The sequence below is a fragment of the Phyllostomus hastatus genome, unplaced genomic scaffold (assembly GCF_019186645.2).
Source record: "Phyllostomus hastatus isolate PE091 unplaced genomic scaffold, TTU_PhHast_1.1 phas_contig_137, whole genome shotgun sequence".
NCBI classification, from domain to species: Eukaryota; Metazoa; Chordata; class Mammalia; order Chiroptera; family Phyllostomidae; genus Phyllostomus; species Phyllostomus hastatus.
The window spans coordinates 12,950,220-12,969,894 of record NW_025333583.1 but is presented as its reverse complement, the minus strand read 5'-3'; positions in this window follow the sequence as shown (position 1 = coordinate 12,969,894).

Here is a 19,675-nt window from a genome sequence, read left to right as displayed (position 1 = left end):
ATACAGAGGCTTCCCTAGGCACCCATGGCAGCTCTGTCAATGGTCTTAAGCCTCACAGGGGCTGCCAGACCCGCTCTTCCGGGCTGCACACTGGAATCTGAGGACTCGGCATCACAGAGCCCCACCCTCCCTCTCCTTCACTCTTCCCAAGGTCCTGTGGCTACACTGAGGGCCCGTTTCCTCCGAGGCCCTCTCAGTCTGGACTCACCTATGGTTTTCCCTCAGAATCCATGGAATATGCCGAATGCACTGTCCACACTGGCTTTACTGACTTGGCGCATGAAAACTCTTTGCTTGGAAAACTCATAGTTGAGAAAATCGATACCTTCTGGAAAAAATCAAGGCCAGGCAGCAAGGTCATAAGTGAACTTATGAAAGCTATTATCAATTTTTTTTACTATAATTAAAATGAAAGTTAATGGAAGGACATTTACATTTTATATAATACCTAACAATTATTGCAGACTTTCTCTGAGCCTAGCAAGGCACATTATCATTTCATTTGATCCTCATATCAGCCCTACAAGTTAGATGCTGTTGTTACTCCTGGATAATAGTAAACACTGTATAGTTATTATTTTTTTTTTGCCTTTCACTCTTCATTATAACATTTAAGAATTTACCTTTCCTTCTCTACAATGTCAACCAGGCACTCGTGGATAAACATTCCTTGGCGACATATAATATGAATACTAAAATGTACTCTCTATATCTATCCCTTCAATTACATGTTTAATACTTTTTTGATATTAGGATTTACAGTTATTTACCCTCACCTCCTACATTTCACCACAGTCCCAGAGACAGAGAACGACTTTGATACTTATGATGGAAAAAAGTCACTGAGTTCTGAATTTTTTAAATTCCATCGTAATAAGGAGGCACAAAATGATTGTTCCATCCACTATAAAGTCACTCCAAAGCAGACGTAAACGGTCCTGTTGACACGCCACTTGGAACTGAAGCTGGAAGATCTTTAACACGAGATACAGCTTTTCATGTTTCCTAAATTTATCCTCAACAGTTCAATTCTTGTTTTATAGCTAACTTTATCTCCATTTTTTATTTTGACATTTAAGTTCTCTTTCTAATTATTGCCAAGGGAAACAATATGAAATCCAGGCTTGGGTTAGGCCCTAAATATGCCCAAATATGGAAAAGTTGCACTGAAATAAATTAGGATAAAGTAGATTTCATGCCAGTAAAGTGAGATATCAATGACAGATTACTGCATTTCTCTGTCGCTTGAAAAAAACGTCCAGGTGTACTAGGTATCTTTTGTTTTGTCCCCCTTCTCGTGACAGGGACACCTCTCCCACTTCTCTGCCATGAGGTCTGAGCAGGGCTGACTCAAGTCCTCAGCTTCAGCAGTGGGTGGATGCCCTTTGGGGTGAAATTTGGCTGAGATGTAGCCTGGGGGCAATGGTGGAGCATAACTGATCAGTTCAAATGAGATTGCTAGATTCCAGTGGCTGTTCAGGGCATTCTGTCCCCCGTCGCTGGTAGCTGCTCAGGGATGGCTACATATCACAAAAAGCTAATGGTAGTCATCTCAGGAGCATTGGCCAAAGTGACAAGAACAGAAGACCTTTTTTCCTTATGATGTCACTAAGATAAATGCAGAGTATTTGCCACCTTCGCCACCATTTGAATATGGCCTGCTTAGGAACTAAGAAAGCAAAGGAAACAAAACTGAGAGATAAACTGAGTCTGGTCCCTAACAACGTCATTAGATTACCGAGATCCAGGCTTAACCCAAGGCAAATTGATTTTGCGCCCAAGCTCTTTTTTACTTTTATCACTGACAACCCAGAGTCCTAAATTGCCAAGTAAGGCATTAATTCTGAAAACGACAGTTCAAGCTACGTATTGACTACTTCAACTTCCTGTAAATTTAGGTTGGGTACAGGGTGGGGGATGTGAAGTAAGCATCTTCTTCTAGCTGTAGTTTATAAGCTGCTATTGTTGCCTGCTTCCAAAATAAGTGAAAGAAATTAGGTAAACTGTTTGTGAACATCTCTGAACATAAAAAATTAGTGCTTTAGTGGTATTAAAAAGAACTTTGGAATCTATGTAGTCAGCATAATGCATTATGGTTGCTAGACCACTCAAGTCTGGCAATTTCATTTTAGTGGATCAATTCTGCCCCACTATTGCTCCTAGGCTACAACTTGGCCAAATTTCACTTTAAAGGGTATTTTATGGCAAAGATCCAAACCCTTTCACAGCACAAGCTGAATGCTAATGGAATTGTTGTGATTTAAAACTGTGAAACACAATCTATTTTTCAATGAAGGAAACAAACACTATAACCACAAATATTTCCAGTTGCTTAACTCAACTTTGAAGGGTATTTTTGCATTTTTATTCATTATTTAATGACGAGAGATACGGTGAAAGAGTGTCAGGTAGTGTCAGAACGTCAGGTTAGGAGACCAGGGTTAATGCTTTGGCAATGTCACCTACTAGTTGGGTGACCCAGTGCAAAATACTTTACATCTTGTAGGATGGATGTTAAGAGTCAAAGTTCTTGTAAAAAAAATTTTTTTATGAATCTGGCACATACAGAATGTTCAATAAATGGCTGTTGTTACAATTATTATTGGTAGTAATGCTAGGAAAAGTATTACTATTAGTAGAATATAACCTATTTCTTTAGTTTCAGTGGTGAGAATTTTTGTATTCATTAGATATTTTTTCTTTCTTTCCCTCCCTTTTCTTTTTTTCTTACTTTTTTTCTTCCTTCCTTCTTTTCTACCTTCCTTTCTCATCATTTCAAAGTATCAGAAGAAACTGCTCTAGAAATCTTAGGTTTAATAGAAAAAGGCTGTCTTTATTTCACAAAAGACAAATTAGAAAACAAGGATGTTTGTTTGATAATAAAGAAACTCACTCTCTAAGATTATCTCAACCTTTACTGAATATTTACTATATATATTATGAGGTTAAAAATATTTTATGCACCATTTAATAAAAATAACACCGGGAATACCTCAGAATTCTCATTAAACCCCCACAACTTTGCAAAAGAGGCAAGATGACACTTGTTTGGGTTGTGTAAAGAGGAGTCTGCAAGGGGCAAGGTTAGAGGACTGGAGGTAATTTAGGGATCTCTGGGGGTATCAATGCAAAACATGATGGCTAGTACCAGGATCATAGGAGTGAATAATAAGAAAAGTAGTTGGATTTAGTCTTCAGTATTAAGGTGAGGTGATAGAACTCATTGATGGATATGAGGTAGAAAGACAAGTAGGGGATAACTCCTGCATTGTAGGGCCGAGTGATTGGAAGGACTGTGATACCACTTATTAAAGTGAAGAAAGTTTATATTGCAAGTTAAGTAGATACGTTCCAAGCAGGCTGGAGATAAATGGTATTCCAAACAAAGGTGACATATACCAAGGTGTAAAGGTTTTAAAGAGTCTGGCATGGAAGGATAACATATTTGAAATGGAGGACATGGAGAATATGGAGTGAGGATATGGCAGGTTGACAGACAGGGCTGCAGGCATTGCCAAGAGCTAGATTACTGAGATTGGTTTTGATCCATTAGGTTGGAGAGAGATAATAAGCCATACAGAGGTTTAAAGCAACTAGCTTTCCATAAAATATATTTAAAAACCCTCAGAAATGAAGAAACTACAGCAAAAGAATTGCTCATACATATTTAATTAATTTATACATAGATCTCCAAACTAAAAACTAGCAAAATGAATGTTACAAAATAGAATATAAATATTATACACATATGATAAGTAAAAAATAATATAACCAGAAAGAATTGGACTAAAGGAGTTTGAAAGGCAAGAGTGAACAATAATATCTAATACTTACAGAGGGCTCTTTGGTTTTCCTTAAGTGATCTAACAACTCAAGTCTCACCAAGTACTTTTGAGGTACCTGCTATTGTTGTTGTAACTCAGTTGAGGAAACTGAGGCATGGACAGCTTAAGAAAAATGCCTAAACCCTAGCTGGTGTGGCTCAGTGGTTGAGTGCCAGCCTGCAAGTCAAAGGGTCACTGGTTTGATTCCCAGTCTAGGGCACATGCCTGATTTGCAGGCCAGATCCCCAGGAGGGGGAGCAAGAGGCAACCACACATTGACTTTTCCCTCCTCTTTCTCCCTCCCATTCCTCTCTCTAAAATAAATAAATAAATAAAATCTTTAAAAAAAAGAAATACACCAAAATGTATACAGGTACTGAGTGATAGAGATAGGATTTGAATAAAGCATTTTGATGTCAAAATCCACCATTTTTAACCATTTTCAAAGGTTTAGTTTCTAAACAGGATGAGTACCTTTTATAACAGGCAGTCATTTTATACTGAGTGAAATTGAAACATGGAGTTAAAAGAGCTCCATCTTGATTAATGCTTTCTTTTTATGATGAAGCTCTGTTTATCTGAAGTTCAATAACCTACAGTTTTAATCTGACTTCCTTTTTTTCTATTAAATTTTTCTTCCAAATATAATTAAATCAAATGTATATTATTTAAATATTCCATTTTTATAATATTATTTGACAAATCCCCTTCCTCAACATATAAGTAGGAAGGACACCTGGAACTAGGTTTACAAAATGGTAACAGTGGTTATGCTTGGGTTTTGGTGTTTCCAATAATTCATTGCTAGTTTTCTTTATGCTTTTCTGTATTGATCAATTTTAAATTATGGAATTTGTATTCTTTCAACAAACTATAAAGTCATTATTATAATAAAAATTTGGTGGAATGAGATAGGGGTGAGAAGATCATGTGTTCTGCTCTTATGATTGTTTAAAATGGAAAGCTCTAGTCATTTCCAACCCACAACAAACCTCTTCTCTATGTTACAGATGTTAGCACCATATATAAATAGAATAGCTGTCAACATTTAACTGCACAACTTGTGAAAATTTAAATACTTCTTCATTCACTAGTGGGGAACACCTACACACTGGGACAGGAAAAGCACTTTATAGAGTGAACCAAGGAATAAAATTGCTGTAGTCTTGTGGCTATTGAATTATTTAAGGAAGTAGAGGTAAGGTTCTTGAAAAACATCTAAACATTTGTATAATGAAGAGAAAAGACATAGGTCTATAATGAGAGATATTGTTGTAGCAGAAATTATACTTAGAATTAGGGATCTAGAGTCTAGCATTGGCTCTGTAACTGAAGTCTCAATGCCTTGGCCAAGACTTTTTTCTGAGATTTTTGTGTTTCTACAAAATGAGTGGTGAAAATAAATTATCTCAATTTTTAAGCCCAAACTTTGGAGATTGAGCACATGCATTTATTTCTGCCCCTTCCCCAAGGTGAACAACCTAAAACAGTCATCAGCCCACCAAAAAAGGTAAAGAGACAGAAGAAAACAATAGAAATCAAAATTTTGGAAAGTGAATTGATGAATAATAACTAACTTATCAAAACCCAAGGATGGGGGCAGACAAGGGGAAGAAGAAGCAAGGTGATGTTTTAAAAGCTTAGGAAAGGCCCATTTCAGGTACTTTTGAAACTGCAGAGCACAGTGGAAAATAAGATTTGTTGAGTTTTTAAATAAAAAAATTATATATTTGTATCCTCTTCCCTTATTGGTTTCTCAGGGGCCTAACTCAGTTTTTATTCCAGCAGTGGAATGGAGATGGGCATTCTGCAGAAGTTTCACAAGACACACTTGGTATTTAAGGAATCAGGTATAAGGGAGGGGAAACGAAAGGTGCCAAGAGCATTGAATAAGAGTCTACATACTAAATGATCAAACTTTCAGCACCCCCTGGGCTGCATCTAGTGATTCAGCTTTTAAAAAAACTTACAATAAACTAAACTATATGAAATTTAAATACTCAACCATTTTTAACCTATAAAAATTACAATTTCATGTTAACACAAACAAACATCAAAGGATCATTAAACATTGAGAAAAGTCTCATATGTGAAAAAGAAAAATTCAAAACAAAATGCAAAAACATACATGAAATAGGATTTAAAAACATACAAAATTATTAGCCATTATACTCATGAAATGAGACCAAGATCCTACATTTTTGAAGGCAACAATCACATATCATGAAAGAAATATTAGAAAATGAAAAACATGATTTCAAAAATTAAAACTTCATAGAAGCAAAGTTAGAGGAAAATGTAAGAAAATTAGATTAAAAGTCTAAGGTATAAATTTAAAAAACTGGAGTTTAAAGAGAGAGAATAAGGTAAAACTGTAGAAAATTTACCAGAAGTAAATAATGCCAATTCACAGATTGATATGACTCCCAATATCTTATACAAGGACTTGAAAAAGATCTATAAAAAGAGAATTCCTGTAAAATTCCAGAACACAATGTAGCAAGAGAAAATCCTAAAAGCTTTCAGAGGCAGAAAAAACAATCAGCATATATAAAAACTTCTTAACAGAGCAGTGGAGGCTAGAAGATAGTGGCACAATTCATTCAAAGTTTTGAATAAAAATTATTTCCAATCTATAAGCCTATAGTCAAATCAACTACCAATCAAGTGTGAAAGTAGAATAGAAGCATTTTCAGACATAGACTTAAGACATTATTCTCTTATCAATATTTCTCAGGAAGTTATTTGATATTTTCTACCACTATGAGGAAGAAACCAAGAAAAGGTGAAGAAAAGTCTTGGGATATTAATTAAAAGGAGCCTTAAGATGATAGTGACATTGAAGGCCTAGAAATGAAAACCACAGATTATAACTGGATAAAACAAGATTCTAAAAGGCATAGCTCAAATAATAAAATAAAACTTAATTTTTTTAAGTAGATAATTTTAGCTTTGACAGAAACTTAGGAGATTCATTAATTTTTGGTATGTATGAAACCAAACAAAAATAAAGGCAAATGTAAACTTGAGGGAAAACAAAAAGCTGTATAAGAAGCAAAATGCAATGATCACTATATTGATCATCTTTGAATAATATTTGCCTAATATAAGTCAATAATATAAGATCTGAATATTTATTTAACTCCAAGTGATAGATAACTTTATTGGCAGAATAGGAAGCAATAGAAAGTATATGAGTACATTTTAAGGGAATGTGGCAGGAGGGGCAGGAGAGAGGTATACAGAGCTAAATTCTCATCTTTGTTTTTAAGATTTTATTTATTTATTTTTAGAGAGGGAAGGGAGGGAGAAAGAGAGAGAGATAGAAACATCAGTGTGCAGTTGCTGGGGGCCATGGCCTGCAACCCAGGCATGTGCCCTGACTGGGAATCGAACCTGTGATGTTTTGGTTCGCAGCCCACGCTCAATCCACTGAGCTACGCCAGCCAGGTTAAATTCTCATCTTTAATAACAGGAATTTCATAGATAATATTTAAAATTAAAGAATCAAGAAATACTAATAAAGCATGTTACTTGGAAATATAGAATTAAATACTAGAATGCATAGCTCAAAGTGTTGCAGATGGTTGCCACAGGGTACAAGGAAGTGAAATGGAATTGGATGTGTCAGGGTTCTGCTGTTTTTTATTATAAATTCAGTAGTATTATTTCACTTTTAAAATATATATATGTGCATGTGCATATATATAGATATAGATATAATCTCTTCTTGCATGTATACTTTACTGTTAAATTTTCATACATCTGTGGAAGCAAGGTCACACCTAAAATATGCTAGAGAAACTTGATCTTTGCATGTAAAACACTGGCAAACATTTTCATGATATAGCTTCAAGTCAGGAAGAGAAATATATTTTTTTAATAAAATGATCACATAAAGTTAGATCAGCAAGTATCTACCTTTATTTTTAAAAAATCAGATAATGTATGAATTACTAGAACATCATAAAACTAGGTTTTAAACTACACTAGCAGCAGCCTCAACTCATCCCTCTCCTGTTTCCCATAATCTTGTTTGGTGAAATTTAACTGAGGTTAGAACCTGCCATTTTTCTAGAGTGATGATTTAATTTATACTTATTATAGGGCCATGGCCTTTCTTTAAAAAAACTTATTTGTATTGATTGACTTCAGAGAGAAGAGAGAAAGAAAGAGAAACATCAATTTGTTATTGCACTTGTTTTATGCATTCATGGGTTGTTTTGTATATGTACCTTGGCCTGGGACTGAGCCCTCAACCTTGCTGCATCATGATGGTCTAACCAACTGAGCTACCAGGCCAGGGCTGTAGGACTATTGCCTTATTCATTGTTTGTCCAACTTGTAACTGACAGTTTTGGAATAGATAGATTATTTGGACTTATTTCATTCTTCTGGGCCTCTCCCTATGGTTTGACCTCACGTAACCTCCTTACTGGCCTAAGTGGGCCTTCATTAATGAGCCCACAAGAGAAGCTACGATTCAATAATACTTAGGTTCTCAAAAGATTTTCCAATGTCAGAAAGACATCCCCCCACATACACATCACTTAGAATAATATGTCAAGATGACAAAAAGTCATAAAGGGACTTACCTGCTCTACAACTTTTTTCTTGCCTCTATCAACAGGTCACCTATTTCATTAACGCTTCTAGAACTATCTAATGTGTTAAGCCATGTTCAATGATGTGTTACAATAATTTCCCACATGAATAATTTTTGTACATTATTTAATTCTACCAAACACACATTCACTCTTGTTACTTTTGAATTAATCCATAGACAGCTATATCAAGCTTTCTTTTGCCCTTTTATTCAATTGAAGAAGATTAAAAATAATGTGTCCTGAAAGGGGTTTTAAAATTCATTGTTCATTTTTTTCCCTTACCTTTAAATGGGAACTCGGTAATGTAATCATCAGCTAATACACATTTAAAATACACTCAAGGTTTGATGTTTCCTCCACTAGCCATTGATGTAGCTTAGTCTAGGTTATGGAAGGGAAGTTCTCATACTGCAAGTTGTTATACAGGTTATAACAACTTAGCATGGGTCGTGACCTTAGAAAGAATGCTTGCTCACAGGAACCACCGTCCTCCCACAGGATGAAAACTAAGGAGAATTTACCACATCTTGCATTGTACCCCCCTTCTCTATATGGACTCAATGGGATAAAAGTTTTCACAAAAACAAGTGGCCCAAAGGATATTTCCTATCTTTTTCAAATTCAGAATTCACTGAAATTTGGATTACTACACATAACAATGAAATCAAAATGTAGCTACTGCAACAGGGTGTCCACAGAGGGATTTTATTTAGGACTGAGTGTTCAGCGGCTGGAATGTAGGAAGAAAGGCAGGCAATATTCTATGTTAAGAAAGGGAAGTTCTAACACAGCCTAAGCTATTGCTATGCATGCTTTTCTTTATGGCCATGAAATACAAAGGGAAAGATACTGTATAGTCAGAAAAATCAGTTATAGTGAATAGAAGTGCAAGAGCTGTTCTGTAGCAGGTATACATAATCCATGCTGAGAAAAAGAGAAAAAAAAACAACAACAAGAGAAAATGTAAAGCAATAAAGGAAAATGCCTTGTTGGGAGGCTTTTGGGTGAAAAATAGGATGGTGATAGGTGGCTTTTGGATTATAAGTGCATATGCTTAAGGGACTGTGGGGCCTAATATCTGAAATAAGAATTAACCTAAAACATTTGGGACTTGTGGTCACTGCTTACGGTTTATAGTTTTGACAAAGGAATCAGAATATTAGACTGCAAAATTCAGAGACCAACGTGTTCCTTGATGTAGTATTTTTCCTTATGTGCATTACATCAAAATCACATAATTTATTTTTAGTAGACTATTCTCTTTGCAGCTTGGATTGTTTTGTTTAATTTTTTTTAGAGTTATATTTCTCCTAATGAGCATAGTCGATATTCTATGATGTCAACAAAAACTAATATGACTCCTTAGAAGAAGCTTTGACAGTCCTAATAAACTCCCACATGCCATTTACCTTATGCAGGTTTTATATTTTCCCACATTTGTCCCTAATAACTATGGAGGTAGAGATTATCAAAATTCCTGTGATGCATCCAATATGACATAAATTTCAGTTTGACATTTTCTAGTAAACTATATCTGATCAGGGTGCAAAAATTAGAGAAGATGATAATACAGTTCAAAAAAATTCTAAAATATTTTTAATCATAAAGCAATACTTAATAATGCATTGGAACAAAATAAAAGGAAACTGCCTTAGAGGACTGAACATAAAAAAACAATAACACTATACTGCAAAGAGAAGCATAAATATAGACAACCTGATGGGAAATAAAAACCTAGCTTCTACTCAGTAGCTCTGTCATGCTCTTAACGGTGAGTTCCAGAAAGACCACAGCTCCTGGATTGCTGGAGAGGAGGGCTACACACAGAACCATCATAAGTGTGGCACCATCTGGTGACAGAATGAATACAAACCACAAATAGGGCTGATTAAATCTGCCTGAATCCTACAGCCAAAGGAAAGGGAGGAGGAAGCAGGGAATCAAAGTAATGGTGATTGTGTTCCCTCACATCTCTTTCTCTGGGACTCTCACATTTCATTCCAATGACCTCTCCCAATTAACTTTCTTCCTACCACCAGACTGATGGCATATCCAACTGAAGAAAAACCAGGTGCGTTTTCCTTTTGCGAAAGAAAGAGATTCGTTTGAAGCAAATTTTAAGCTTGGAACAATTCTCAAGATGTCCTCACTGTGTCTCAGAACTCATAAAGTTATTACTTCCTCTTTTTAAAAACACAAAAATAAAATTTAATATTTTTAAGATTTAACCACCTGGAGCTAGAACTTGGCTTGTAGCCTCTTTATTATTTAATTTTAGAGTTGACTATACAGCCTTAGTGCGAAGTATAGAGGAAGATGGTTATACAATCACAGGAATGTGACGAAAGGACATCAGAGAAAAAGTAACTAAGGATCAAACTTGTTTTCAAAGATGCCAAGTAGAGTATAGATTAGTTCACCACAAAATCCATTCCATCAAAATGAACCCAGGGGAAGAAAAAACATCTTGGGTTTTTGATTCAGTTGGGTTTGATTTGTTCATGCAAATGATCCCATTATTCTATTGGTACTTCAATGTTTGTTGCTATAAGAAAACAACAATGAAGTCTGTGCTTCAAATGAGGCTGTTGGCTTGACATGCTGAAAGATGATAGCTTTTCTAAATTTTCTGACTGGCCCTAAAGAAAAGAAGTTCTGCAGGAAGATGCCCCTGACTCTCCAGAAATCCATTAGGCTGCAAGACTGAGCAAATCCTGTGTTTTACTGCCCAGCTGAGGTCTGGAGGCTTTGGTGGATTATGGTCCTGCTGCCCTAATGGAATTCCTCTGACCCCAGTGCAGTGGGGGTAAGATTCTCAACCCCCAAGAAATCAGTCTGGGGAATGTGATGATTTTTGTTTTCCTAAAGAAACTCTTTCACCTGTTTCAGTTGACTTGTACATCACTACTCAGAAAAACATTGTGGGGTGGGGGTGGGGAGGTAGGAGGACAGGGACACAGAGGTCAAAGCAACCTGATTCTGTTCAATCATTCATTCATTTATTCATTCACTCACTTTCTTATTCAATTATTTATTGAACAGATACTAAGTGCTAGGCACTTTGCTAGGTAATAGAAAACTAATGAAAAAGAAATAAAGGAAGGAGGGAAGGGAAAAAGGGAGCTAGGGAAAGAGAGAGGAAGGAAGGAAGAAGGAAGGTAGGAAGGAAGGAAGGAAGGGGGGAGGGAAACAGACAAACGTGGTCTCTGCTACCACAGAGTCTGTAACATAGAGTTTGAGGCAAACATTAAACATGGCACAATTATTGCAAAGTTTATTATTTCTACATTGGTTTAAGGTCTAAGAAGGAAAAGTACTGGGTGAGATGAAAGTATATAAAGGAGGTCCTGATGTGGTAACATCTTTCATTTTCATACAGTCTGTGAAATGCTTCTACATGTGAAATCACCTTAAGTCCAAAGGACAGCCCTGTGAGGAAGAGAGTGGTTATTAATTTCATAGCACCGATGAAGGACTGGAGGCTCTGCGGTTAAGTGTGTATCAGAAGGTCAAGTAGCCAGTGGAACACAGGGCCAGAAGTAGGGTTCAGGTCTTTTTATGGACATTCTTTTCCTCATATCACAATGTCATTTTAATGCAGCCATTTTTGAAAGTGAAATATTTGAGGAAGTTGTCAATTTTACGGATGTCCCATAAAACAACAGTCTCCAGCAGAAACAGCACTTCTCATAACACAGGTTTTTATGCTTAGGACACTGGCTCAAAGTTACCCAGCTCTCTCTAACCTAAAAATAAGGACAATTTGAGTAGAAAAGTCTTCCTACTTGCAAAGGAAGATTTATCATATTTTGCCCTGTATAAAGCACACTCACGTTTTTGGCTCAAACCTCCAGGAAAAAAATCCTTTGTTTTAATTTTTTAACTCAATTTTTTATTTATTTATACTTAGATACCTATTTTTTGTATTATAAAGGAATTTTAGCATTTATTTTTGAACATATGGACACCAGTATTGCTTTATATAGTTATACTTTTAATGCATAAGCATAAATAAAAGGATTGAAAACATTTGTATAGACACAGAATTAGTACTACACGTGTATAATGCACATCCTGAATTTTCCCTAAAAATTTGGGCAAAAAATGTACATTACACATGGCAAAATGTGCTATGTGCTTCAGTATGGACACAAAACACTTGCATGTCTGCAGAATTGCTAAGTAAATACACCAAAGATGGTCCGATGTTCACACCTCCATAGAAGCAGACAAACCCCAGAGATCGTCCACCCTCCAGACAACGCTCAGTCCAACAGGACACTCAACAATCTTGTCATTGCTCATTTCAAAATTCTTTCACAATAATGACTGTCACTGTCCTTGCCATCTACACTGGCCATCAGCATCAGGTGGGTTCTTTGACGACACATATGCATCACAAATGTAGTGAAATCAGCAATTCTTGGTCTATTGTTTGCAAATGCACTAATTCACACATTCTACAAATTCAGCCACATGCAAGACAAAAAAAATATAAGTCAGTTTCATGATATCCTTTTAAAAATGTAAAAACAATTGTTTTATTTTTACATGAAAAATATACACCTTGATAGGTAACTTGACTTATTTTTTTCTCTACTACTTTATTTGAAAAGTGAAATAATTGCCCCACTCACCTCAGAGAGGCTGTTGAAAGGATTAAGTGAGATAACACATGTGACATGTTGAAATGTGTAATTACCTTACAAAGGCAAGTTATTTCTACTGCAGTTGAGCCACATAGTGGGGAAGACAGCATAAGGGCCGAGGGGCCAAGAGATCTGAATTCAATTTCTTTTTTCTTTCATAAACTAGTTGTTTAAATTTGAGTAAATACTAAACCTCTGTTTATCTGTAAAATAAGAGAATTAAAATCTCTGATTCTTTCCAGTCCACAATTAATTGAATTCTTAGCACATTAGTAGGTGACGATAGAAAGAAAAATATATAAAGGTCATTGTTTGGAAGAAAATCAACAAGCACTTATTGACTGCCTGGCCCTGTGACTTAGCAATGAAGAACACCTAGATCTTGCCTTCAAGGAGCCTACCCTACTTGCCAATCTGTGCCTAGGAAGGGATTAGGCATTTAGGAAGAAGAGACTCAGAATGAGACAAGATAGGGACAAACCTGAACCTCTTGGCACCTTCATCTGTTCTTTATCACCTTCAAGCAACGACCTACTGAATATAGTAGCTATTTCACTTCTGCACTTCTGCCTCCCAGGTTTTGCATAAAATGTTTCTAGTAGCCAATCCTAACTTAAAACGTACACACATATACTTTCAAATTAGCAGAATTGACAGTATGAAATTACCATGATCTATTATTTTTGTCAATTAAGCATGCATATAATTATCTTTTAACCATTTAATTCCTAAGTAAATATAACAATAAAATCATGCTTCCATCTAAGATAATGCAACCATCTCTTATCCAACTGAAAACATGCTAAACCTCCCTCCCAAAGAGAATACAAAATCACTTTGCCCTTAGTTAGATTATATACATTTGTCCTCTGAGTCCCCTATTTTAATTTAAATTCTAATTTAAGAATTTAAGGCCCCCCTTCTAAGTTAAATTCATAAACTGATATACAAGATTAACTACCATTAACACATTTTATTTGGGGAAAATGGGAGGAGGGGTCTGGACTATAGCCAATCTTGTCTGTATTAGATTGTTATATTTTGTAATTAATTGTTATTACAAGATAGAAGTACTAGGGCATTCACAAGGGATCTTCTGAATTCCAGATACATCTTCACCCACTTTGGGGGCAGACCCCCAGTTTTCCTTGCTATTTATGACCAATCACTTCAGCCACTATAGCATAACCCTATTTTATCCCTTTTTGTTTGCTGGCTTTAGGAGCCCAAGGTAAAAAAGTGGCACTTTCAACCTCTAGTTTCATGAAACCATTGATCTGCTTCCTAGTAGAAGCATCTCTCCCCTGGGAACAAAAATCTCTAGGCCAAGCAAGGCCCAAAGTTGTGGAGATGGATTAAAAATTTTGCTCTTCAGTAAGAGGAGTCATTCACATTTCTAGGCTTTGGCTCCAGAGCCCAGAATCCTGGCTATGGGAGAAAGAGCAACATTTGTTGGTGACTTGGAGCATATACTACATCATCAAAGACATTTCCACAGCCTGGCAGTGTGTCCCCACTGGTGCTGTAACTGAGCCATCAAAGGGCCACTTCAGCATTCTGTCAAATCAGCTGCTTCAACAGAATGTATCATCAGAGAGTACAGCATTTGCCAGGTTGATGTCTGTATATACAGGAGCCCGGGGGTGTGCATGTTTACTCCAGCAACAAAAATCACATCTGGAATTGTAGCCACAATTGCAGTCACCAGTTAATTACATGTATTATCATCTCCTGTAACTCATCAAGATTCATCTGTCTTCTGCACAGAACAAATAGACAAGTTGAATGGGAATATGGTAGGAATCAGCACCTCTGCGTATTTCAAGTACTTGGTGGTGGCATTAATCTCTGCAGTCCCTCCGAGAATGCAGTATTGCTTGTGGTCTAATACGTTTGTATGCAGAGCCAGTTGCAGTGGCTTCCACATGGCCTTTCCTGCCATAATAGCCAATGTCAGGATTCCAAAATGTGTTGAGTGCATCCATTCTAACTATGCATCCTGAACCAAGGCGGGAGGGAACTTCACAGGGAACGTTTGTGGGCATGCTGAGCGAGCCTGTTGCATTTAGGGACACCTTAGGCCCAAGCCAACATTCTATCAATTACCTGACCTCCCTAAGCTCCTGTTCTAAGTGGTGAACCATAGTAATGTTTGAGTTTCCAGGAATTAATGTCATTTCAGAGACAGTGTCTAGTAATCCCTAAACAATCTGATTATTTACCCTTTCCCAATGAATATTCATGCTGGTGAGTATCCTCAGTTCCCACTGAAGAATGCTAGGAAGGAGAATACCCTATAAATTTAGGGCTACAGAGCAAAGTTCTTCCTCAAAGGAATCTGGACTCCCCTTTGTTCAAGGAACAAAGTCTATTAACTGGCTTAAGTCTGGGAATTGGTTGAAGGACTGATCATAACTCTCTGTTGTGGTGACTCAAATAAGACTTCCATTCACAAGATCTAGAGCTTCTCTACTTTATTAAATAAAACTTTAGTTGCTATGAATCAAGTTCAGGTTTAAGGGTCATCATTATATCTGGCTAATAGCAAAGATCTATGTTGGTTAAGTCACCCTAATCACTACCTTGTCTCTACTGCCCATGTGCTCCTCATAGCCACATTGTCTTTGATAATTACATGCAGTCACTTATCTGTTGCCATCCAGTAATTCCCACCATCCCCACTGAGTCCCAGGAGTTTAGTTCTATAGCAAGCATTTCCCTATCATTCCTCCTCTATAGAGAATATCGTCCATATAGCTCTGCAAAGATGCCAGGACTTTCCTCATGAATATATTTCATGCAGCTTTGCACAGCCTTGGGATAGGGAATGTCCTCTGGACCTTTCCAAGGTTAAGGGGCATGTGAGCAGGTCTTAGATAATAAATCCACTCTAGCATGTCAATCACCCTAAGCCTTTGGATACCTTCTCTACAGGAAACTGAGAAAGCTCTGGCATTATAATCTTATTTAATGTAGTTAACTTTGGGTCTAGGTTCCAATCAACCAGTTAATCAAATTGTTAGACTCTTCTTCACTGTTCAAGGTGTCTCCATGAACCCAGCATCTCTACATAGTGCATCCTTTTGAACAAATGCAACATGAGTTAATGTTATTTCCTTCCAGCCTAACCCAATTTACTTAGCTGGGAATTTAAAACTCCAACCATATCATTTTTTCCCCAAGTTGTTTAGTACATTTGAAGGCAAGTTATCCATTCCATTACACATGTTCCATAGCAAAACCTTGATCTTCCTAGTTTTGCCTCGCATAGGTACTTGATACAGGTATCAAAAGTAAACATGTAAATATCTGTCAGTACGTTACTGGTGTCTCTTTTATCACTGGCCTTCAAATCTAATAAGAGCAGAGAACCAATTCCAGATACTCCTGTTTAGTTTTCTTTTGCCCTGGATTGTTAAAGCCTCCATTACAAATGACTTCAGCACTTAATGTTTAAACAGGGTTGCAGAGTAACTACAATATAATAGAATAAAGAACTTGTTATAGAATTACACATTATACAATTATGGAAGAACTTGAGGTGATAAAATTCTGAAAATTATCAGAAAGAAGTCTCTGACCAGTCTTGGCTTGAGTAAACCAGTTGAGTTTTCAGGAAGCTAAGCATGAACATATGCTGGTGTGGACCATGATGTAGGCTAACGTAGAAATCTATACGAGGTTTGTGGTCCTTCTTGGGTATTGCTTCTGTGGTTTCACAGCAAAGCACCTGGTGCTGGGCCCCACATAGCTCTTGATCAGAAGCACCAAATATTGGGAAAAACTGGACACAGAGTGGGAAAGGCAAGAACACAGTCAACAGAGTATGTGAAAATGTCCCGATGTAGGAAACAGTTTGGTTTACTTAAGATAGTGAAAAAGAAAAGTGTGGCTAGAATTTTAAGCATAGAAGTTAATTCAAGATGAAGTTTCATAGAAATGGGTCAAACCATGTAGGGTCATAATTGCATTGGGAAACAATTAAAAGGGTTCTTAATAAAAATGCAATCATCATCACTATCACCATATTTACTTTCTTTGTGCCAGGGACTATGGTAAACATTTTGCATAATTATTGACCTAACATCTATCTACTATGTGTTAGACACTATGCTGGATACCAGAGGTTTACCAGTGAATGAGACTGTTGAACAGGGATACTCTTCAAGAAGTTTTTGATCTAGGAAGCATTGCTGCCTTCAATCCTCACAATAGCTCTACTGGGTGGGAAACTGAGGCATGGGAAGGAAGTGTTAAATTAAATTGCTTGAGGTTATCCAAATAGAAATTTATGGGGCCAGTATTTGGACCTTGTTCAGTCATACTGCGAAGACTTTCCTTTTAAACAGTGCTCTAGCTGCCTCCTATGCTGTTATGTAAACACTCAGATAAACTCAAGGGATAAATCACTGGGATATGATTAATTTCTTAATCTCTTCATGGTCCTCAGTTCTCTCTGCCTGTGTCAGTGCGTGCATCTTAGGCTATAAATTTCACTTGAGCAAGGAAATGAGACAGCCTTGAGTGTGTGAAGTGTCCTTTGCAGAATTCAGAGTAATTAAATTTACCAGCTCTCAGTCCCTCATGTGTGCGGTGTGTGCTGAGCAGGTATTCGGCTGTCCATCATGAGACGTGAAGCTCCGCATTATACTGGGCATGCTCACTGGGATGGCACATCCAATTTGGTGGCTTCTTATTGGAATCCCATCATTTTGTCATGTTCTCTTTCCATAAACAGAAATTGTAATCATAAGTATTTAAAAGAAGGCTTTAAAAAAAAGTTTCTGACTGACTCTAAGGGGGAAAAAGGGTTAATTTAATGCTGAATACATTAAATCAGCATTGGACAGATAAAAATATAACTTTGGTTGTCATAACTGTCAGGACATTTAGAAACCAAATAACTCACACCCTGCTAATTGCTTTTATGTTCATTTATCCAAGAGACATGAGTCATCTCGCACAGAATCCTAATTATGAATGACTTACACCTTGTTGATGACAGAGCTCTGTGTTATTCTTGCAGAAACTCTCCAAGATGTGTTTCGTTCAAAATAATTTTCATTTTCTTTGATTTTAGTTTGTCTGATACACTTGTGTTTCTTCCTAGCAATATGCGACCTAGGGGCCTCAGCGAGGCTGCCTTTCTGTTCTGTACCCATGGGGTTGTTCAGAAGCCAGGAAAACTGAATTTCTGAACTTTTTGCTGCAAAGCGTGTTGATGCAGTGATGACAGATTAATCTAGGCACATTATTGCTGAAGCTCTATTTTGGAAGAACGGATTCTCTTCAGGAAGGCATCCAAAATACCATGAAACACAACAGACAGCTGAAAATCTGCGGAGTGCATACTTGAGCCTATTCAAACAAGGGCCACCACCAATCAAGAAGTTGTTACATCATTACCAGGAGTCTAGATATATCTTCTTCACTGGGTATTAAATATGAGCAATTATTCCAAGTTTAAGAAGGGAGAACTAATATAAATATGGCTCATAGAATATAATGTTTTAAATACTGACAGGAAAGACTGCTAGTTCAGTTTTAAGTTTTACCAAGATTTGCCCATGCACACACACACAAACACGCACAAGCATTTGGTAACATAACATTTTGATTGATCCTTAATCCTCCCACATTTCATAGAACTAGAAATGATGACTTGACTTAACCACTACCAAGCCGGCCTTTCCTCCCCATCCGCAGGCATAACTCAACCCTGGCAAGCAGATGCTTGAAGCCTGAAATTGCTGTATAGTTTAGGCCTATGTTGAGCAAGTACTTCTTTGGTCTAACTTTTTTTTATAGCATCAGCTGTCTATTATAGGAACCGTGATGGGTTTACCATGAAAAAAATTAGGCACATGGCTAGTTTTCCAAGAATTCAGCTATTGTGTCTAATCCTTGATTCCCCTAAAATAACTCTCAAAGAACTTCTTATTCTACACATCTGGGAATTTCACATTAAGTAAAGACTGACACATAATGAAAACAGAATTCATGTATTTATTCAGCATAGGGAGTGGTAGTACAAACTGTTGGGAACATTATTCCAAATGGGAGGATCCAGTGCCAGGGATCAATCTTTCTGCTGAGTCAAATGCTGGCTTCTCTTCTGAGAATTCTGACGCATGCATATCAACAAGTGCCTCATATGATCCTTGATTTTGTTACACATATGTATTGTCAGTAGATGTTAATAAAGATTTTTTTCTTTAAATGAGGAACTTCTCTGGCATTACTGCCACTAATTGTTATGTTATCATAAATGTGGTGCTTTAAAAGTACCCCAAATTTTTATAAAATAAGTTACAGGATTTGTGTGTTTCATAAGTAGAGATAAGAGCACGGGTAGTTAGCTAAGGTCATACAGTTTCCCAGCAACCATAACCAGTAAGAAAACAATGCCTACAATATTATTTTATTCTGACCACAATAATCAATTGTTTTTGAAAACCTTTATAAAGCAGGACTTGTACTCAAAGCCTGATGTGACATCTTTATCATATTATGAGTTCTTAGGAGCTTAATCAATTTCTTTCAGTTTGTGCTTCTCTATGCAACAAGTTCAAGCTGATTTTTAGTTGATACTTCA